The sequence below is a fragment of the Corapipo altera genome, unplaced genomic scaffold, assembly GCF_003945725.1.
Source record: "Corapipo altera isolate COAL_440 unplaced genomic scaffold, ASM394572v1 45, whole genome shotgun sequence".
Taxonomy (NCBI): Eukaryota; Metazoa; Chordata; class Aves; order Passeriformes; family Pipridae; genus Corapipo; species Corapipo altera.
The window spans coordinates 15,650,902-15,673,698 of record NW_020884877.1 but is presented as its reverse complement, the minus strand read 5'-3'; the positions used below and the strand labels follow the sequence as shown (position 1 = coordinate 15,673,698).

The following is a 22,797-nucleotide window of genomic DNA, read 5'->3' as shown; positions in this document are numbered from 1 at the left end:
ATAAAAGAAACACGTTGTAGAGGTAGTAGCTAAAAACTGAATTTATGGTATGATATATTGTTCGTAAGGCAAGCCAAAATGAGGGAACGTAGTAGAAGATGGTTTGAAGGATTTAATAAATAGTTTCTGAGTCTGGGAAGACAGTCAGACATATTGGAAGGAAGTTCATTCAAAATGGATGATAAGGCAAACAGAATATAACGTGTTTCAAATGTGAAAGAATTCAAGTGTTTGATGGTATGCATATTGAAGTTGCATGTATATTTTACCAATATAGCTTAGAAAAAGTACCAATTAGGTTGCTAGACTTTTTTTGATCTGGGGGAAATTTCAAAAATTCATCCATCAAGTGTTCACATCCTTGGTGTTCTCAATAGTCAAATCCCATCAAACGTGTTGAAACTGAGCAGTAATAAAATAGCGTGAATTTATAATAATATAAATGAACACTATGTCTTGGACTGTTTTAACTGCAAAGAATTTGTCCTTGCTGAAATTCAAACCATGCTGAAACTATCTGCTTGACATCTTCTGCCAAAGTAGAATCTGCTGAATTTCTGTGAGGAATCAAGTCACATGTGGCACCAAAAACCTCTTATGCTGTAAAAGGAGGAAAACGCTTTCTTGGAACCGGATGTACATCACAACTCACATTACAAGAGGAGTTAGTACAATGAAAGCAGATGAAGCCAGAAATATGGTGTTATTGAACAGAATGGCTCTTCTTGTGTGACTAAGACACATGAAAATAAAAGTGTTTGGAGAACTCCTCAAATGACCATAAAATCCTACTTCCATCCACTCAGCAAGTAAATGTTTCTAAAGTGCCCTGGAGAACATACTTGTAATGCATGACAAGAATACATGAGTCAACTTACAGTGGTAAGCAACAAGAAAAGCCTGGGGTTTTTATCACACATATTTAGAGAAGGTAGTATTCTTCACCTTTAAGCACAAATACCACAGTCATATATACAATATCCTTTATATACCACCTTTGCCATGACCCAAGGTCAATACTATCCTTTGATCAGAAATCTTAAAAACATACAACATAAAACCAGATGGACTTGAACACTGCAGAGCAAAAGCTGAGTCCTTCATAGCTACCAAAAATACAAACACTTTAATTTCAGTAGAAGATAAAATTTTCCTTTGAATATTTCAGTGTAGAAGATTTACTTCGACCTCTCATCAAAACACAGCCATCAATTAAGAGTTTGAGCTGTTAAAAGATCATGGAGGATTTAGTTAAAGTTCAGTTGTGCCATTTGGTACAGAGGTCAGAGCCATCTCATCTTTTTCTAGAAATATAGAATGGAGATGTTTTTCTTTCTATCATCCTCATCTTTCAACTAAAAAGAAATCCTGCTTTCTAAATACTAATGGACTTTCCAAATAAGCAACTGAATAGAATCACAGAATAATTTAGGTTGGAAAAGACATCTAAGATCATCCAGTCCAACTGTTAACCCAGCTCTGCTAAGTCCACCATTAAATCATATCCTGAAGTGCAACATCTACATGTCTTTTAAACATCTTCAGGGATGGTGACTCCACCGGTTCCCTGGGCAGCCTTTTCCAATGCTTGACAACCCTTTCCATGAAGAAATTTTTCCCAAGATCCAATCTAAACATCCCCTGGCACAATTTAAGTCCATTTCTTCTTGTCCTATTGCTTGGTACTTGGAGAAGATACTGACCCCCTACCTGGCTACAACCTCCTTTCAGGTATTTGTAGGGAAAAATAAGGTTGTCCTTGTGTTTCCTTTACTCCAGGCTAAACAAACCCAGCTCCCTCAGCCACTCCTCATAGGACTTGTGCTCCAGACACTCCACCAGCCTTGCTGCCATTTCATGGACACGCTCCAGCACCTCAATGTTTCTTGTACTGAAGGGCCCAGAACTGGACACAGGAGGTGCAGCCTCACCAATGCCAGATACAGAGAGTCAATCGCTTTCCTGGTCCTGCTGGCAACAGTATTTCTGATACAAGCCAGGATGCCATGGGCCTTCTTGTCCACCTGGGTACAGGTTGGCTCACGTTCATCCAGCTGCTGACCAGTACTCCCCAGTCCTTTTCTGACAAGCAGCTTTCCAGCCATTCTTTTCCCAGCCTGTAGCACTGCTTGAGATTGTTGTGACCCAAGTGCAGGACCCAGCATTTCACACTGCTGAACCTCAGGCAATTGTCTCATCAATCCAGCCTGTCCAGATCCCTCTGCAGAGCCTTCCTATCCTCCAGCAAATCTACATTCCTTCCCAACTTGGTGTTGTCTGCAAACCGAGGGTGCCCTCAGTCTCCAGATCATTGATAAAGATATTAAACAGGACTGGCCCCAGTATTGAGCCCTGGGAACACCACTGGTGACCAGTCATCAACTGGTTGTAACTCAGTTACAATTAAATGAGTTTTGATGTTTCAAAAGGAACCGCAGCTGTCACACTTAAATGGGTATTCTATAGGAGTTTCTACAAGACGTCTGTTAGAATCAAAGCAACATTAACGGAAATATAGTTCCAGAAAAAATTGTCAATCTCTAAATTATGTCTTTTTACAGTACAGTTTCACAGCTGCAGTCAATTTTGTAATTCAAATGAGTTTGTACATACTTCTAGTCTGCTTGGAATTACCATAGTTATAATAAAAAATGATCAAGAGAGACATGAAATGAGCATTGAAACAGAAAGCTCAAATGGTTGAATCTTTTTCTGAAAACAAAAATTAGAACTACCTCTCCTTCATTTAGTAATAATCAAAAAATAACTCACAACAATATTGGGAAAGAGCACAGGAAGAAATCTTAAAATTATGACCAGTGAATGGAAGTAAAAGCAAATAATTGCTCAAAGATCAAACTCAATGAAAAAAGTTAGTTTCATTATTTCATTAAAATTTTATGCAAAAGGTAAAAATCTTAGTTTAAAGTAGTGATAAAATATACAAAAGAGAAAATAGCAATGTATTTTACAGCCACCAGAGTATTTATATTAAAATGTAATGTTTATAATTTAAGGAATTGGTATAACCTTTGAAAGGAATCATAGCTGCAATTCTGCTCTATGAGTAGGACAAGTCAAAACTGTCACAGTATATGACCACAGTATATACAATTGTGCATGTATTCAGTCACAAATGCTGCCTGTGGGGATCTAACTGTACATTGTGTGAGTACATGGCTACTCATTCCAATTATTCTTACTCAAGATTTGTGAAACGAAAGCATGCAGTTCACTGTGAATTTATTTATGCCTAGTGGCTTGCTTGTAGGAACATCATAAAAATATTCAACACATCTGACAAAAATGTGGAAAAGGAGAATGTGTGCACGTACCTTATGTTTTCCTTTAGGAAGGAAAAAAAAGTCTCAACTCAGAGCTCCTGTCTTTTTACAATTAGGTCTGATTCTACTCTTATTGAACAATTAGATAATAAACACAAGCCATTATTCCACAGGCATTAATAATTACTTTGATTCCATTTTTACTTTCCCATAGTTGCTACTGTCATAATCAGATTACATTGCCATGAAGTCACTCACTGTGTGACACTTTGCTTTTAAATTCTTGGGAAATAAATGTTCCTCTTAGTTGCAGACCCACACAATAGTCTCCTACAGGCCAGAGAAACATCTGTGCTAAATATAAGGCACACGTGCATGTTCACTGTTGATTCCCAATTTGAGAATGATATTCCTAGTAGTGTAAACCAGGGAAAAAGTTGTTTCAAACATCTACCGTATTACTTAGGATGTCGGGATTGTATAACCCCTGTTGCCAAGCCCATGGCCACATCTGAATTCAGTAAAGTGGGACAAATTTCTGTAGCCATAATAATGTTAGTGGGAAAGGATGCTCTAGTGAGAGTACATTAATACATTGAGATGACATATCACTGCATTCTGGGAAGCAGTTACCAAAACATGATGAGGTTCAAGGAACTTATGTGCTTTCAGACACTGCACTAATCAACCCAAATGCTGGAATGATACTTGCATATGAACACATACATATTGTCTGTATACAAAATAATGAATAATTAAAATATGTAAAGAAAACAGCCTAAGCTGTTTGTTTTGCTATTTAAAACAACAGGCTTACATAGTGCAATGAAATATTTATTCACCGTGTTTTCCTTTTGCTGATCTATTTTTCTGGATTGATTACCTCTGAAAGCTTTCCTGACATGAGCTTTTGTCTGCTGACAAAAGGGAGGTGAAGCGAAGCATCTTGATTAGCTAGAATGCAGATCAGCTTCTAGGCAAGCCAACCAGACCAGGAAGGACAGAGAGCATGTGGTCATAAGACTTCATCTATACTAAATTAGGTTTTATGGGGAAGAGTAATCCACCCTCATGTTTTCACAGAAAAACTAGCAAATAATACTTACAGATGAGCTTTCAAATTCTGGGTCAGTTCTTTTGCAAAATAGTAACAAAAAGAATTTGATTGTGGTGAAAGCCATAGTTATTCTAACAATTTTCAAGCTACCTCTTAATCTGTAGATTTCAAACAGGAGCCATGCCTTGAGCCTTGCCTGGATTCCTAAGACCTCCTGACCTTGCCAAACCTTCATTTTACTCAACTGCAACTACCTCAGTGTACGTTGTCTATTCACGTGTCCCTGAAAAAGTATACTTTTTAACAAAAAACACAGAGTTTTATGACTACCTACTGAATTTAAAAGGAAATAAGACTTGTTGAACTACTGCATATTATATTAACAACCTCCAAGGGGGTATACTGTCCTTCCCATACATGAGGATCTAGCTCTACTATTAAGTTCAACCTTCTAAAGCCTGTGAATACAACTGCTAACATTGTGTATGAAGATGGGAAAAGCTACACTTGTAAAAGCCACAACTGTTAGGCTGCTTTTATAAATAGCACTAACCGTGTATCACCAGTTTCCTTTCCAGTTCAACACACTGAAGTTTTAGTAATTGTTCTACAATAGATTATAAGTAGTTGTGTGTTAAGGTATTTTATTTATATGTGTGTGTGTGTGTAGAACTATTTTTTGTAAGTAGTTATGTGTTACTTAAGATTATAGGTGTGTTGTCTGCCACTAAAATACGTGAGACCTCTTTGTTTCCATTTAAAGTTATGCTGTGATTTGATAAACTAAACCCAAAGTACACATAGAGGTTTATTCTATATGTTGTTCTCATTCAGTTTAAAATCTTTTAGGATTTGAAAATTTGTTTCTTTTTCTGCTTTGTAGACAAAATCTAGTGAAAATAGTATTTTTTAACAAATAACCCTTTTCTGAAATTGTAGTTTCATGGGTTTATTATTTCCTAATTTATGAAAAATATGTAAGTACTATTAAAAATTATTACTTAATCATCTAAGAAGACCCCACTGGCTCACAACAACAAACTTAATCAAATAGCTATATTATTAAAGAAAATAAAGAACAACAACAACAAAAAACCACAAAAACAAACAAACAAAAAACCAAAAAGCGCAAACAAAAACATGAGACATTTGCTGATATATTACAGATGTGTATATTCCATCAAGGGCAAAAAAATATGCTAACATGTAAAGATCACCATTAGCATGATAATCCTTGGTAACTAGATAGTCTGCATATATCGGTGCCAACTAATTGCTGAACAGCTTAGAGGGAACCTGGGTAGGACTTCAGGCCTGATGGGTCCCTACAGTGATCTTGAATCTTTTGTGCAGGCCCCAAATCATGTAATTTATCTGCCTTACAGTGACTCCAATTTATGCCATGACATGGAAGATGACACAGCCCAAAACCAAAGAAGATGAAAGTGAAAGGGTAACAGCATCTGTTTTATGCACCTTGTTCTAGTACTCTTCAGCCGTGATTAAAACTGACATCTAGCAATCACTTGGTTCCTCCTAAATAAACTGTTCTCTGAATATACTATATTCTGTGGTAAACCCCTTAAATAATTCTTATATTCTATAAAAATAGCAATCCTGTCCTAACTTTAGCTCTGCTTACAGTTACCTATGTACTAATATATGTTGAATGAATTATCAAATCTGGCTGTGAATGAAATGAAATGAAATGTCAGACTTGCACTGATGCATGGTAGACAATTAAGTTGGATTATATACTATAGGATTTGTATACCCTGCGTAGTAATTTCTTCCCTTCACAGGAAGCACCCTACAAATGCCACAAAGGACTGATTAGCCCTTCTGCATCAGTTGTATTTCAATCAGCACACCCCTTATGTCTAGTGATGTGCATTTTATACATGTTCATTGGGTTTTTTCTCTCTGTTGTTTTCTCTCTCTTTATAATTTTTTTTAATTTTTTATTTTTTTTTAATTTTTAGTAACAGGAGGGGAAATGCTTTTTGTACTATACCTCCCTGGGCCACTTTCTTACAAAGAAAACCATGCAGAAAGGCTTAAGGACTTCAATTTTGATGACAATTTTTGATCTCTAGTTCTAGTAAGTAATCCTTAAAATTAGTTTTAACGCAAAAAAAACCCAAAACCCAAAAAAACCCATCAGCATGCAGTACAGACCTTTAGATAGGCTTCTTTCTGCATAGATCCTTACAGTCACATGCTCTTTAGAGTGTTTGGTATATTTCAGAGAAGTGCAGGGACAATGCAGCTACTATACATTCACTAAGAGCAGCCTCCAAGAGAAAAAGGAAGAAATGAGCCAATGATAATCCTTTTATTCTCCAGCTAGGCTACAAACTCTGAATTCATTCCTAAACATCCAAAATGTTGACCTTTGCAAGCTGTAGGTGACACACAATCTGGAAGAAAAATAAAACACTCCCTATGCTTTAGGAATCAGAACCAGAAAGTTAGAGCACCTCTTGTTATCAAAATGCACCATCACTGCAGATATGAGAACTTACAGATTTCGCCAGGAACACAAACAGAATCTGCCTTGGCACCTGTGGTTTCACATTGGCAGGGTAAGTGCCTCTCCTGAGTAGAAAGATAACTGGATTCTATCTTACATTTGCTAGTTACTGTTCTGTTCCTCCCCAATAAAACAGATGGCAAAAAAACCATCACAAACATATTCAATATATTTGTGGTACAAATATAACATATGAGAGAGTAAACAGCCCTCACACATCTGTCTCAGCACTTGGACTTTATCAAAAAGAATCTAAAATAGGAGCAGAAATTTATATTACTCTACCATGTAAACACTCAAAAGACTTTGCACACCATCTTACTTTACAGAATTACTTTATTTTCTGGAAGTATTTGTGCAAAAGACAACACAAAGACCTTGAATTAATTACAAAATTAGGTAGTATTGTGTATTTTGTCCATTTTGAAAGCTGCACTGCTAAAATGAAGAATCTGTTATTAGAATGCCTTATAGCTCTGCTGTTAGAAATGAGTTAGAGTAAAATTTTACATATAAAGCTCACAATGACATTTTTCCCGTACCAAAATTTAATTTAGGAAGCATATGCTGCATTTTAATGAAATATGTCACAGATTTCAACTTTATTTTCATGGCTCTCTATGGAAAATGGAGCAAATTCTATTTTACATGAATTAAAGTTCTCTTGCTGATGCTTTAAGATCTATTTTATTTTTGTTTTAGTGTCATTTTCAAATTATCTTCCAATCTCTATTCTCAGCAGTTACTCTTGTTACGATTAGTTTCTTTTTACCATGTGTTCACTATTATTCAATTGCTAAAGGTACTTTGAAATGCATTCTATGACTGAGCATCTAATTCAGGAAGGAGTTATGGGTTCACATGTTCCCTGATCATTTTTTCAGGGAAAGGATAGATCATTGATTAGATTAAGTTTCACACTGAATGAAGATTATATGGCTCTGGTTAGCCTTAGATTTCATAACTGGTTTTCAAAAAATATTTGTAGCAGAAGGCTTATTAGATTAACTAATGTGTTTTCCTGTTAGGAAAGACCTTTAACATCACTTTCAGACCTCCAGTTATGAGACAGGAATTGGCTATGACAAAACAAGATTAACACCCAACTGTTTACTTGAAACCCCGAAATCCAGGATACACTTCACTGCATGACACAGAATGACAGGTTATTCTTCTGTCTCAATTTTCTCCATCCAGGAAAGGCAGAAATATGAGAATTGTATACTTACTACAGAGCTAAAATAATACTATAAACATAACAATTAAACAAGTCACACTTTAATCAAAGAAATGATAATCACTGAGCCACCTCAGCTTTAGCATCCTCAACATCTCAACAATGTGAAACTTCACTATTATCACATTTGGAAAAGAGGTGGGAAGGGGGAAAAAGGAGAAAGGGAAAAAAAAGAAAAAGGGAAAAAACCAAACACTTGTATAATAAATAATAATAATCTCATCTTTACTTAATGTGTCACATACAATATTGTACCAACTTCTTCTTATCCTTAGACAGTTATTTCTGCCATTGCAGTTTACCTCCAACTGATACAGCCCAGATAATTTAGCTCTTTCAGGTAAATTCTGCCAAAGCACCTTTCTGACAAGTTTTGTGTAGTTGTTCATATTTCATACATGAATTCATAGGGATGGAAATAAGACTACTTCATTTCAATGTTACGATAAACAGAACTGTTCTAAGTAATTACAACTTTTTTGACTACGGTTTAGTGGTGTTCATATAGAAAGTATGCTTTGTCTTATACAAGACATCACAGAAAATTGCCACTATGGTCTTTCCTTGAAATCTCCAACTCTAAGAATAGTTAAGATGCTCAACTGCATAGCCATAAAAAACCAGCTAGAATGTCAAACATAAGACTTGCCTGCAGAAGTCAGGCTGGCTGCTAACAATGTATTCTGTTTACCCAAATAATTCTGCTTTCCCTGTTTAAAAGGAGGGAAAGGGAACGTTAATATCCCAAGTACCTGACCCTGCCTAAATATAGCACTCTTTAAATAGAGCTATGTAAGTTTTTTCATACCAGTCTTTCTGTGATGTGAATGCTATGTCATCATCCAGAAGTCCCTTCTCCAAATCCTCATTCAGTTGTAGATCTAGGAGGAAACTAAGTCTCGATGTTCTTTCATTGTACATATGGAATCTTGCCCATGACAAAGAAACACATTCCTAATTTTGTGTCCTTGAAAGGTTATCACCCAACATAACCCCAAGGAAATTTTGCTGCTTAGATCAACAAAAAAGAAATTATATTGATTTTTTTAGGGTCATTATTCAATACTTCATACTTTCCTTTCATATTGTTATTTCAACATATTCAGATATTCAGTTAATGAAAGTTATATTTTAATAATGAATAGTTGTAAAATATAACTGCTGACAGTGACATAGAATATCTTACAATTATGCTTCACCAAGGATTCTTGGTCTTAGGCTACTACAGAAATGGCAGGTAAGGCAGCATGCCCAGCAGAGCTGCTTGTCTGCAGTTCTGCCCAGATGAAATGGATGGCTAAATAGACAAATAGAAATAGGATGGATGGCAAGTGAGCACAGAAATGAGTGTATTAGCAAAGCTAGATCAGGGCAGAAACAGCCATAAATTTCATGGGCATGCTGTTAAGATAGACCAGTCTTGAATGGAAATAATCACTCTTTTGAAAGTGTTATTTTTCACAATGACTTTCCTTTTAGCATTAAAGTAACCATGTTCTGTAGCTAAGGTAGTTGCATTGTAACTAAATATGCATATATATCTGACAAAGCAAATACATTTCTTATCAGGTTGTAGACATTTTGTGCTTCTCAACAGTTCACTTCATTGCTTTTAAGGAGCTGAATTTTCTAGAAGATGCAACAGGTAACTTTAGTGTTGCTTATTAGCAACTAGAGAAAATTTCTGAAATAAATTCTTCAATTTTGTTCTTAAAATGTTATCATTATTCTTTTCAATAAACACGAGAGGCCAAACTAAACATGACAGTTCTTGACTGTTCACCTAATATAAAGACGCACAATTAGATATGTACTAAGTGTAATTGATTAACTGGTATTGCCTGTAGCATAAAGCATATGTTATACTTAAATAAAAAAGAATATTATACCTTCCTTGATGAGGTAGTTTGACTACTACCCTTACCAAAGAACAGATGTGTACTAACGAGTTCCCTTGGTAGAATTCAAATACTGCTAAATGGAAACTGAAGGTCAGAGAAGCACACCCTAAAATAGATGGTCTAGTTGAAAGTACGTTTGCTGCCCAGCTGTAAATGGGAACTCCCAAATAGCTGCATGGCCCAAGTGGTATGTTAAACTTCTAGAAATATTTAAAATTGGACAACCTGAAGAAGTTAATAAAATATTTAAGAAGAAGATACAGAGCAAGAAAACACTTGTAAAAAAGCAATATGAGCAGAACGAATATTACAAAGATCTAATGTAAGAAAAGCTATGCAAAAATAACTCATCTATAGATGGGACATTTATTTCAGTCTGCAAGACAAAAAAGGAAATAAATTGTATCAGGAAAAGTATACAGAGATCAAGTCGATATGAATTGATGTACATTAACTGCAGTGATCAGATTTCTTTGTCATGGTCTCTTGTGAGAAATAGTCACAAATTGAGACAGTCAACATTTCCAAAGATCCAAGGAAGAATTTGGTTGACTAAAATATCCTATGAGGTCTGCTGGAAAATGTAGCATAAGAGCACTTCAGAGACACAGACACAACAGCAGTGCCATGTGAACATGAGACATCATTGGCTCATTGTCTGCAGCAGAACAGGATTTGATTTGTCCAAGTGAAAATTCAGTGGAAATTAAGTATTGTGGAGCAGGTAAAGTTGCAAAGGGAGATTCTCCTTTATAGACTTCACAATTATTTTGTTTGCTTTCAACCTAAGGTATCTCACAAAACCAGCATCTAAGTTAGACTAATATGTATGAAAATCAAATCAAGGACATTACTGTGTCTACAGAAATGAAGCAGTTCTCACAAACAGAAACAGATGAACAACTGAAGTATTAAATAATTCATGTATTTGAGCACTTTGCAAGAAATGCTCACTGTGAATTGCATATGGATATCTAGATTTATGACTGGAAAACTGACCTTGAAAATCCAGAAAAAAAGTTTGTGTAATTAATTTTAAATGCCAAACAATATTGGAAAGAATTGCATGAAGATCAACAAGTAACTAAAATTATTGTGGGAAATTATGAATAAAACATTAAATTGCAGGCTGTAAGCCCCTAGGCATTTTGCACCATTAAATGCATTTCTATTTTTATATCTCAACTCTCTCTGAAAAAAAGAAGAAAATTAAGAACTTCAAAAGAAAATTACAGTTCTTTTGAACACCATCTTTGTTATGAATAAAAATTACATTGAAATGAAAGTCAGCTTCCAATATAGTATTATTTAAGTAGAAAGAGCAGGAATTTGTTCAACAAGAGAGAAATTGCAGAGCAGAATATTTCTAATATAACATATATATTTTTGGATACAATACATATATTCTGATGTACTTATTTTTCTGAAATTGGCATTATATATACAAAAGTATATCTCAAGAAGATAAAAGAGATTCAACAGAAGCAACAATTACAACCATTACTTTCTCTTCGTGTCAGGAGCTCATGCTCCCTTGAAAATTTAGTTTGAAGGTCTCCCTGATTTCTAGATTAATTAGATGAGAAAACTTAACGATCTTTTGATGCATTCCATTTTACAGTTGCTGTCTAGACCAAATAAAGAAAATGTTTTTCCACAAGCATATATGTTGTATAGGAACTAAAATGCATTGTAACTGAATTTTGTGTATTTTTGCCATAAATCTTTTGTTTTGGTACCATTTTATGTCATTTCATTATGTAACAACTATTGTTTCAATGAGTATGATGTCAGTGGAGGACTTCTGTTGCAAAGGTACATGCTCTAAACTCCATTACTCACAGAACTACTTCTGCTTCATGATATAAAAATGTTTCATTTCTTTGTAGTGGTTCTGTTTAAACATTTGTACCTATCTCTTAGGTGGGCCAGTGTTTCTACTTTCTGATTCTTTTTAAAAGCTGCTTTTTTCTGCCTTTTAAATCTGTGAACTCATTTGTTTTGAACTTAGCAAGTAGCCATTTCCTTTCATTCAGTACAGTTTTTTTCAAACATTTATTTTGCAAGTAATTAATATATGTCATTGCAAGTTTCTGTTAGGCTACTCTTCGTCACTGGCCTTACATTGCCTTAATTACTAACATCCAAGCATTAGCCAAATGCTTCTAAAACCAGCTGGGCTGCACACACTCCAATATGAATGAGATGCTCCACAGTGCCCAGCTGTCTTTCTCTGAGGTGGAAAGACATGATAAAATAATTGTGTGCTTACTTTTTAAATATAAAAGTAGTTCTATAGGAGAATTAGTCATATAGTTAAAATCAAGTACAAGCAGGATAGGTCTACAACATACACACCACACTATTATATATACTATTAGTAATTGTGAGATCTAGGTATGAGTTTAGTTTTCAGCTTCATGAGCCCTTCCCTCCTAAACCTAATCTCTTTCATCATTTTAGCAAGCTCTGTCCTGACCCAAGATGTTGAAGTCTCCTCATCCTCTTAGCCTACTCTATAACATTCAGAAACCCTTTTCTGATTTATTGTCCAAATTTATTACTGACCAATAAATACAAATAAGATAATACATCAAAGTCTAATTCTGTATCTGTCAAAGCTAATTATACCCCTATACTGTAGGTTCCCTAACTGGTCATAACTGACAAAGGAAGCTAAAAGTTTCACAAATGAGATACTCTTCTACATTTATTTACCGAGAGAAAGTTCACTGCATTGTAACTGAACCAAAAATACTGACCAGGTGGCATAAATACAAAAATAACTATACTTTCAAAGGCCAAATACATCATATTTAGTTGTAACTTGTGAAGATCATCAGACCAAGATGGAACTATTTTAAGTTCAGCCCTTGAAACAGAAAATGAGTATTAAAAATGCTGGACAAGGTGATCATTGAACACCTTCTTACTTCACACACAACATGCTTTATATGCATTCCCAACCTCCAGTGAGTAAAGTAATAGTGAAAAAGCCACAAAAAACTACTGTTTGCCAAAGAAGAGAGTAGGAGAGACCCAGAATATGGACAAATCCTAGAACTGTCCTCATGTTAGGTCAAAGGTTGGACTCGATTATGAGAGGTCTTTCCACCTATCTGTTTCTGTGATTCTGTGAATCAAATGAAAAGTCTGTCAAGTTTATTTTTCTTCTTCAGTTGGTGGCCTAAAGATGACTAAGGAAGAATGGAGAGAAGAAAAAAAACAATTTTCAAAGGTATTTTAAAAAATAATCTCTGCAAGAACTGAACCCATTTAATTAAGCATTTATGTTCAACTTCGTAACTACATTTTCAAATAATTTTCTGAGTCATATGTCTTATATTTGGGTTAAAATCTAACATTGGAATTTGAAGGCAATCTCTGGCCAGTGTCAAAGTTTAGTTTTTAGACAGAACTTTCGTTTTGTGCAGTGACCAAAAAAAAAAAACCTAAAAATACAACATAAAGAGGAGGAAATAGTAAATTTTGTTAGCTGTTTTTAAAATTGCACCTTCATGTAGGGAAATAATATTTTAAATATTCCATAGGTATGGCTAAATAAGTCCGAAATACAAAACACCTGGTAGGACTGGGTTGTAACAGAGCAGTGCTTGTAAATGTACATAAGTGATAGGTTTATCACTAAGCCAATGTCAAACACTGAATAGTGCTAGGGAAAAAAAGAAAAAAGAATACTGTCTAATTTAAGGGACCATAAGGCTTTAAAAACTGATGTTAAAATGCAAGAGAAACAACAGACATGATCCATGTTATGCTGAACCTGCTTCTGCATAATTAACATTAGGAAAAAATTCACAGTAATATAACTATTTTACTATTTCACTATTAAAAGAAATTATATTTTTACTGTTATATCAGTTTTGATCCGCATAAAATAGAACATTTTTAATAAATTTAATGACTCTCTGCAGAGAAAAGCTAATGCCACTAAGACAACACCAAAGCAGAAACAAAACTAGTATTTTGAATAGTTACTGACTGCAAGGTTGACTAAAATTGTTTGTGAAAGGCTATCTTTAGTGCACTGTAGGAAAAAAGAGTGGCAACTGGAAAAATTATCATTATTTTAGAATGCACTTTCTAACTACTACATGAACAAAATGTCTCAAAAGCAATAACTGGGCTTAACTGAGTAGCATTATGAAGCAGGGAATTATGAATGAATTCTCCACAGACAAAATCACTGCAGTCTGCTATCTGCCTATAAGAAAGTGCCCTAACCAGAAAGTGTCAAAATTTTAGATGATGAAATAGAAACAGGTGCCTCTTGTTCTTGTTTTCAAAATGCATATTTACTTCCTGTTTGGGTTTTAAAATAATAATTAATTGAAAAATTTCTTTTTGATGATTACTGTTAGAGAGGGAGAAAAAAAAGAGGAAAAAACAAAAATGGAGATGGTATAAAGCTGACTCACAGGCAGATCATCATGTTCAGTGTTTCTTGTTCCCTGTGGCTCCTTTGACAGCAGAAATACTTTGTATATCAACTTTTGATTAGCATGAGTAGAAATACAGCATTAATTCCCAGAAGGCTGTTAGACATTCAAGGAGAGCAGGCAACTGATCATATAAAAAGCAGCAGACAATGTATTAATAAATCAGCAGATCTCCAAGTATTTCCAAGAGTGCCAAGTGACACTTGGCAAGTGATGTAGTATCTAACTTCACAATACGCATTACTGATGTGTTTGAATTGCCAAAAGGAAGCAATAGTTCACTCATATTAATAGTATTTTCTACTTTACTAGATTCTAACAGCATCTCTACCGTAGCCAACTCAAATCACGTTTTATCTGAAATACATCTCAGCTGTCCAAGACCGTTCCCACCAGATCTTGTAATAATACCTTTAATTTTCAATATGATTCTTTTGATATTGAAGTGGCATTTACCTACAATAAATCAATACTGGAGCTCAAAAAATCCTTAAATACAGTAGAATCCTATGCTATGTGCACGTTTTTTCAGATGACATGAAGGCAAACTGGCACTGAGTTTAACTGATGGAAAAGCTGCTGCTGTGCATAAAATCATGAAATACAAAGCCTTGCTCAGGTGGCTGGAGAACAGGTTCAGTCAGGCCATTTATATCAGATAGCACAATGGTCTCAAATCATGTAAAAATGCATCTTGGTAACCACCAGACAATGGTGTCCTCTCTCTTTTGGGGTCCAAAAGGACAGGGAAAAGTAAAGCAACTTGTAGCAGCCCTCAGGGGTCTACAAAACACACCAGAGAGGAGAGAAGAGGGATAGTAAAAGTGAAACCACAGAACAAGAGCAAGGTCTTCACTACTCCCATTTTCACTTTCAGTCTGAGTGCCAGAATGGGTAGGGACCAAGAAGAAAAGTTGTGGTGTAGACTCTTTGATCCTCTTTTCCAACTAGGAAACTAAATTGGTAGTCAGAACACTAATGCTGGTAAATTGGAGGAGCTACAGAGGCATTACATCAGAAAGTCAAAATAAATCCATTATGTTTTGATACACTGCATGAATGATGTCCTCTTATGTACTACCACAGAAATATGGTAAAGAAAAGCATGTTAAACCTCAAGCCAAGTCTCTAATGTCTCTGAAGTACAACACAACATTGTCCCACTTGGAATATTCCCCAGGGAGATGAGTAAAATCTCCACAGTGATCTAATATAGCTGTTCACTTGACACTTTTTAGGTAAATTGCTGAACTTAAGTTCGATTCAGGTGTTTGTCACTGCAAGTCTGGAGGCTGTTCTGGTAACCAAACTTGAAGGTCAGCTAACTGAAAATGTCTTAATCAATCAAAAATTTGAGCCAACAAATCAACTGGTACATTCCTCTAAAGCCAACCATATGGTTAGCCTGACAACCCCACCAATGAATTTGTTGGTAACTCATAAAATATTACACAGTATTAAGCAAGCTGCTGGAGCTCTGGCAATAAAGTAATGTTGGATCAGCTCCTCCTGTACATACCTGGATTTATTTCCAAACAAGACAGCACAAAATGCATGGAATACATATACTAGACTGAGACATTCAGTCCCTCCAGTTTGTCTAAATCCATTTGTGATGCTCTGGCCACACGAAGACCAAAAACCAACCAGATTTCCCCAGCCAAGAATTCCCTGTGATTGCAGAATTGGTTCAGAGGCCCTCTGGCAGACACAAAGGTGGTACTTTTACACCAGGCCCCAGCCCCTGTACAGGAAGCACAAGGGGCAATGCTGGACTTTCTCTTCTCTCGTGGAAGGCTGCTATTTAGGGAGTGTTGGATGACTTTAGAATATCTCCAAGACTGTTCTAAACTATAGTGGGTTGGCATAAAACTAGTCTGGGAATCAAATAGGACTGCAAAGCTCAAACATTCTTTTTTTGGCTCAGTCTTTGCTCATTAGTTATGAGGAATTCTACTTTTTGCTCCTTTCCTGCTGCAGTTTCCAAGATTTTCCAAGCTCTTTGAATTCTAAGAATACGAAAATTAAATATTGGAATTAATACAGAAGGTCTTAATTACTGTGACTTTTCAAGTTATATTCATTCAAAGGACAAGTATTAATAAGGAAAAGAGATTAGGTGTCCCCCTAAATCATCACATTTGAACTTTAAGCTCAAACAAAGCAGGCAAACTTGGAGAATATTTTCTCTAGCTAGCTTTAATAACCTTTACATCTTCTCTCAGATTTTGCCTCTCCATGCTGAACTGTTCCCTTTCTTTCTGTTGGAACGCTGCTTGTCTCAGAGACTGGAAGTTATGCATAATAATTTTGGTCTGTACTGCATCCCTCAAATAGATGCTTACCTTCATTTTTAATTCCTTAACAGCTACATTGCTTTCTGACTTGTAATTTCAATTGGGTGTGGCAGCAACGCACTATGATTCTTTTGCACTAAGTTTCTTTTTCCTCAATGCTCTTGATTTTCCTAAAAAGCTGTTTGTAAAATGCCATGCAAATTAAAAGATACTGAAAAGTTTCTGTGGGTGGAGAACATGTTAAAATAATTTATTCTTCCCTAATGGTAAAGTGGGAATAATAACCATGCTTTGCTGTTAGTCATAGCTCGGAATCACACCTACCAGCCAATAACATCCCCCTCAGCAGCAGAGTATTGTAGAAACATTGACTGGTTAATTCTCACAGTGCCACTTCCAACATGTGATTGGGAATGAATGTTATTCCTATTCTACGAATTAAAGCACATTTCCTCTGGAGCATGCTACATTAGAAGATGAGATCTGCTTGTAGCAACTAAACATTTCATGCAGATTAATCTCACTGTGCTGGTAGCTAAGCTACCTCTAAGAGAATCACATCATGGATGTCCAGAACATCTTCACTGTCAGCACAGGCTAAGAGACGAAAAGATCAATGCTTTCTGAGTTTAATAACTGCACATGGAAAAATAAATATAGCAACAATTATTCCTATGTAGAGAGAGTATGCTTGTGCCCCCCATTATCTGCATAATCACACCATATAAGCAAATGCTAATTTCAGCAAGACTTATTTAGATACTGATTTAATGTCTGAGTTACTGTTCACAAATTACTTGCCTAAAGTTATTACTAATACACTTTTATAAGCAAATCTGGAATGAGGCTTCTCGGTTCTGCCCACTCCTCGGTTCATACCCACTGGTGTACTTCATAAGTACAGCAGTAAGAACTGAGACTTCAGTGTTCTCCAAGTGTATGTGAAGGATCAGCCCTTACCTAAACTGGGTCTCTGGAAAACTCTGATGTTTCAGGTAAAGATCCACTTGTAAGCGTGCTTTATTCCTACTGCCATATGACAAAAAAAAATCATAAACTGTCTGCCATACCCCAGAGTTCTACCTAGATGTTTATCAAGAACTACACATACAGAAAGAAAGCAGACAGAAATCATTAGAAAATACATTCCACTCCTGTTCTTTTAAACTGAAACTTACACTCTTTTGTATCCTCGTGTGGCAAGCAGCCATTTCAGGTATTATTTCTCCACTAACAGAGTCCTTTCATGTTCAATAAGCTTAACATTCTTCTCTGTTAAGCAGAAGAGAAAGTGAAGGAGTTAAGAGGGAGTAGAGAAAAAGGGTAGGGGAGAAGAAAGAGCAAAAGACATGCACAGAGCATCAGGGGGCATCTGCTCTGCAAGGGAAAGCGAGTTGGAAACCAGCACTGTGGTAAGGCTGGCACGAGCAATTGCACCAAGAGCCAGGATGTAAAGTAGCAACTTCAGGACAGAGCCAGAGACAATGGTCAGGATCAGACACAGGCCAAATCAACCCAGCACACCTGCAGTGGTTAGGCTGATTCCTAGCCAGGAAACTGGAACTACCTTCTGAATCTACCCTAGATGATCTACCAGTGGGATTTTCTGCTTATGAAACAACAAGAAATGCATTTTCCCTTCCGTTGACCAGAAAATAGAACTTCTTTACCGTAGAGAAGAGCCTGGCCACTGTAACACATGCTGTCACCATGCACAGAGCAGAACACTGCTATCACTCTGAGGGCAATGCTAACATTGCAGGGAAAATGCAGTTTCTACTATGGTTGAAATACACATAGGAAGCACAGGAAGATCTGGGCTGCCAATATCAAGTGATTCTGGTTTCCTATCTCTGGAGTCAGCCTCAACATCCTGTCTTTTTAATAAAAATCCTAAATTTTGTTTCTCAAAACCTATGTAGATAGTTATTATCCAGAAAAAAATTAGTGGATGGAAAAGCCAAAGTAAAGCCCAAGATCTCATCCTGAAACCCTTACAAGAGGGTTAAATTAAATTGGGTTAATATAAACAAAATCAGGTTATCAGAATGGTTCTTTGCTGACATGAAGGACAACTAAGAAAGAATAAAGGGTATAAAAGAGAAGTATTTGGACTACCTACCCAAGCAGTACTTTTAGTATACAGGTAATCTGAAATCAAAGAACTGAAAAAAAAAATCCTATAAGATATTAATGCTACTTAATCACACTGATTCATACTAGACCAATAAAACCATTAGAAATACTCAATAAGGAGAGATAAAATGAGTTTCTTCTATACTTCATTGCATACTTGCATTTAAGGCTGACCTAAGCCCTTCATGAAACGTAATGGCATCTTCTAGCCCTTTCCTATTCCATTTATTAAAAATTGAAGAGCTTAAATGTGGAAATCTGTATTACTGAAAGATTAAGACTACAGTTTTACAAAATAAATCAGAAATACTTATTTCTCAAATATACACTCCAATGACATTAACATGACATTACTTTTTGTTGTGTGATTCAACTCTACCTTTACATTGGTAATAACATTACTATGCTAAGAATCATACATTTTGAACTTTCTGGCTTTCAAAGGCAATCTGAGCCCTTACAAGTGCATTGATATAGACTTTGAACTCCACTAATTTTTATTTTCTTTAGACCAGAATGAAGGAAAATATTGACACCTATGTTTGAAGAGACAAAATAGATTGAGAGAACACTTGCTTTTACATGATTTCTGTTTTTAAACGACAGTTAAAATACACTCAGAGTAAACTCAGGAGAGTCTTTACTATAGAAGGAGAGGCTGATTGGTACCAGCAAAAGTAAAATGCAACTACAACTGGATAGGAGGATTTTAAGTTGAGCATGGAGGTAGATAAGAACGTCTGAAAGGAGAAGACTATACGAGTAGTAAATAGATTGTCACACAGTATTTTCCCTTCACAACGAGTATCATAGGTTAAAAGTCTGAACTGCAAGTGGAGAAAAAACTGTAGAAGTCATGATTCCTAGAACACTGACAGGAAAACTCTGCTAGAGACATTTCTGTAATTTATTGTTCGTTTTGCCTTCAGGGGAAATGGGGGACAACAACAACAAAGGGACATTATATCACTGCACTGAAAATGCATTCGACTTCCTAAACAGGCGTATACTTCAGCTCTACCATTCTTTGCAGTTCTCAAGAAAGCTAGCATAAGAGAGAAATGATAGACTCTCAGAGCACTCACAGCTGTCTGTCTCTTGACTCATTAACTGAGCTTCCCTTTTGGTTCCTAGTCTCCGTGTTTAAACAGTTCCTCTTGTCCTTTTCAACTTTTTTTTTTAACCATTTTTTCTATTTTTTTCCCCCTCCTTGTTAAAGCTTATTTTCCAAAATTACTGATATTCCTCCCACTAGCATCATTTTGCCAGAAGAGATGATTTAACATCACTGCTTCATAGAATCACAGAATCATCAGTGGTTGGGAAAGACCCCTAGATCATCAAGTCCAAACCTGTAATCCTCAAGTCATTTCGTAATACAGTGTATTTGTGTTGTATTTGTTACTTTGTATTACAAAGTAATTCTTTTTTTCGACACAGAGACAACCCCAGTACTAATGGTGAAGTAGGGAGGATCAACCCTGACCAGAATATGGAATGTTTTCCTCATTCTCACCTGAAGCCTGCTCAACAAGTCCTATGCGGATAAATAGACAATTAGTATTTCTGTAGAAACATACCCATAATTTCTTAATTCAGGGGGCTTTAACATGTTACCTACAAGCATAAAAAAGGTGAACTTTTTCCTTTTTTTGAGTTCTTTGTAAAACAAGGACACAATCTAAAAACTTTTCTGAAAGACAAGTTCTTCGATAATGTAATAGCAGATACAGTATAGGTTTCAAGTTTATTATCCACATGAGATCCATAACCTGCGAATACAGTACTGTTAAAAAATGTCATTCTTCTCATAAAGTATATACTTTCCAGCTGGGTGCAAGTTAAAATAGTTTGATATTTATGTTCATGTGAGACTAAAGTGCAGATAGACGTAAAATTTGTCATAGAGCCCAGAAAAAAGACGTCTCCAGGGTGTTTTTTTCCTACCACAGCAGCCACATACAATTCAATATGTGCTCCAGAGCATTTAGTTCTTCTAAAAACAGTGTCAGCAAAATTTCTAGGTCTCTTTCATGAATATTTTAAAAATGTTAATCAGGCTGAAACACGAATGTTCTTTAGCAAGTAGGCTGCATCTCACTGCTGGAGGTTTAGCAAACGAAGAGAACAGCACAGAGCTGCAGATAAGTAGATTCTAGCAATACTTCTATTGCATACATAATTGGACCAACATTTTACTAATAGAGTTAAATTTCAAGCATTCGAAAAGCCTCAAAGTCCTGACATTCTGGGGTCTCACATAGCATACATATACATTGCTGACATTGCAAGTGATCTGCTCATGGTAGAGCTCAAAGACATCATCAGAAATCTGCACTACAGTATTGTTGCCTGAAGGATGTCTCTCACTTTCAACAACTCTGGAGCTACTTCAGACAATTTCCCTAATTTAGAAAAAATAATTGTATAAAATTTACTCCTCACGTGTTTAATATAAACCTGCAGCTAAGGATGTCAACAAGTCCAGCACACAACAAGCCCACAAATGCTGGGGTGCATGCACAGAGAACACTGTATGGTATGCACAACTCTACCAGACGAGTATAATATTGTATTTCTTATCACTGCACAGCAGTTACTAATTTCAATAACATCAGCATTATCGAAAAATGTTACTCTGGCATCCTGAATCCCATGATTCCTATCTTTTGACTAAAAACACCACTTTTCCTCAATGTCTTCTCCCCTAAGCTGTATTAAAGTCAAACTTTGAATTTATGCTATGTTGTCTCTCTCTCCCACTAAATTATGTAAATAGAGGAGTTCAAAGTAAGATTTTTCTTGAAAAGACTTTCAGTTTTTTTCTTTTATGTAAAAATTTCCTAATGTGACAAAAATGAAAAGAAAAAAAATGTACTCTACCTATCCATTGATAGAACAGAAAACGGACATTTTAGGTTGTTTTTTTTTCTGTTTGTGCATCTCTCTCATATGAAACTAAACAGAATTTTTTAGCAGTCACATGCTAATGGCATGTTTACTTTATGAATAATAAGTTGAAAAACAATGCCTGTAAGAGACTGGTCCCCAGTTTTCACATTTCTTATTTTCACACTGGTCTTATTTTATAATTTCATCTTTTTTAAAAAAGCAACAGAATATTGCAGAAACTTCAAAGAGGCTCACAGCACTTCTCCATCAGGCTCTTTACAAACATTAGAGAGACATAGTCTCCAGGGTAGGGAGCTTACAACCAAACATTTTGCTCCTGGAGGATTTGGGCACGCACACTGTGAGTGGCCCAACTGCTGTCAAGCCTTGCAGACAAAGTACTTATTCACATTGATATAAATGGATTTGATTACAGTTCCACTGAACTAATTTTAAACCACTCAAACTCTCCACATTTAAAAGCACAGAACTTCTTGGCTGACAACAGTCCCAACTTCCCAACAGTGCTGCAGATGTGGCTATTTCGGGAGTTGCTGGTGACGGAATGGTTTTTGCATGAGGTGCTGGGGCCTGTAGAGATGGGGAGGGATGAGGGGCTCTGCACTCAGAGTCTTCATGGCTTTCTTCTTACAAGACAGGACATGTCATTTATACCAAAGCCCTTAGCCAAATACAAAATCAGTCTCCATCTCAGTCTGGCTGGATAATGTACACTAAAAACAAACAAACAATCCATACAGAAAAAGTCTTCTGGCTTCCCATGAGGGAAATGCAGTAGTCAAAAGTGGTAGACTCCCTGTATGCTGGGGTAAGGGGTTCCCTGGCTGCAGGGCTGCTGCGTGTGTGGGTGGGGGGGTGGCCACTCATGCCCCAGTCACTGAACAGACACAGGTTGTGACGGAGAGCAGAACGGCAGCACTCTGCCATACAACAGTGAGATCCTGCCATACAGTGGCAGCCCCATGTGTGTAAGCAGGGG

General features: G+C 36.1%; 1 long non-coding RNA gene across 1 annotated transcript in view; it reads right to left on the bottom strand.

Annotated features, from left to right (window-relative positions):
• LOC113944165 overlaps positions 1–18,934 on the bottom strand; it is a 28,426-nt gene extending 9,492 nt beyond the window's left edge. Inside the window, exons 1-2 of the long non-coding RNA XR_003526600.1 lie at positions 18,892–18,934; positions 17,948–18,041 (exon numbers count right to left, since the gene is read on the bottom strand). This is a non-coding gene — a long non-coding RNA (uncharacterized LOC113944165). The remainder of the gene's footprint in view (positions 1–17,947; positions 18,042–18,891) is intronic.
• Positions 18,935–22,797: the final 3,863 nt, after the last annotated feature.